This window comes from Rattus norvegicus, chromosome 3 (assembly GCF_036323735.1).
Source record: "Rattus norvegicus strain BN/NHsdMcwi chromosome 3, GRCr8, whole genome shotgun sequence".
Taxonomy (NCBI): domain Eukaryota; kingdom Metazoa; phylum Chordata; class Mammalia; order Rodentia; family Muridae; genus Rattus; species Rattus norvegicus.
The window spans coordinates 154,860,406-154,861,550 of NC_086021.1; the positions used below are offsets into that span (position 1 = coordinate 154,860,406).

The 1,145-nt window shown below is 47.6% G+C and overlaps 1 pseudogene; it reads right to left on the reverse strand.

Moving 5' to 3' along the window:
* Nucleotides 1-311: 311 nt before the first annotated feature.
* Rpl18-ps9 (ribosomal protein L18, pseudogene 9) lies at nt 312-877 on the reverse strand (annotated as a pseudogene).
* Nucleotides 878-1,145: the final 268 nt, after the last annotated feature.

The following is a 1,145-nucleotide window of genomic DNA, read 5'->3' on the forward strand; positions in this document are numbered from 1 at the left end:
TCCTTACCTCTGCCCGTATCTCGCACTGTTTCCTTTCCCTTCCCTCTAGCAATTAGGGTTTCAGGTGTTGTAAAGTCTTTAGTACATTCGAAGTTGACTTTTGTGTAGTGTGAGAAATAAGTATCTAGTTAATTCTTCTGCATACAGATATCCAATTTCTCCACCACATTTGCTAAAGAGGTTGTCTTTGTTCCAGTAATTTTTGGCTCAAAAAACATGTGACTATAGCTACACAAGTTTATATCTGGATTTTCTTTTTTCTTTTTTCTTTTCGACATCCAAAGCTTTTTTGTTACCAGTAAGAGTCAGGGTTAATTTTTGTAGCCTCGGCCGGCCTTTCGGCCTCTGGCACGCCTTGGGACGGACATAGGGTTTGGAGTGGCTCTATGGAGCTCCTGGGGCCTTGCCAAAGCGTCACCTCTCGGTCATTCTGAGGACCAGACAGGAGCACAGTGCCTTGGCCCTTGGGAGACTCCAGGACCAGCTTGGTCGAAGGTCAGGATCTTACCCACGCCCCCGCCCCTGCCCCCAGCCTTGAGGATCCGACTTCCGGCCCTGCTGCTCACCCTCAGTGCACACACCTTCTGCTTGGGCACTTCCAGAATCCGCACATCATTTGTGACCATCCACAACCACAGCGGTTTTGTTCTCCCGACCAGGAAGCTTCATCTTCCGGATCATTCAGCACAGGGACAGAAATGCCTGGTTAAGTGCGGCTCATAAATAACCTTTTCAGCACAACCTGACTGAAGGTGGAGTTGGTCTGTCTGGCCAGAAACCTGTACAGCCTGACTGGCAGCCGCAGGAAGATGTCCTGGCTCTTGGGCTCCTTGCGCCGAACCTTTCGGTCCTTGTTGTGGTGACTGTCAACACCCATAATGGCGTCTCCTACTCGACACTATATCTAGATTTTCTATTTTATTCCATTGATTTATGTGTCTTAGGGGCTGGGGATTTAGCTCAGTGGAATAGCGCTTGCCTAGCAAACACAAGGCCCTGGGTTCGGTCCCCAGCTCCGAAAAATAGAAAAAAGAAAAAAAAGAAAAAGAAAAAGAAAGTAGAGATTTATGTGTCTTTTATTTTTTGGTTAGTTGGGGTGTGTGTGTGTGTGTGTGTGTGTGTGTGTGTGTGTGTGTGTGAATGTG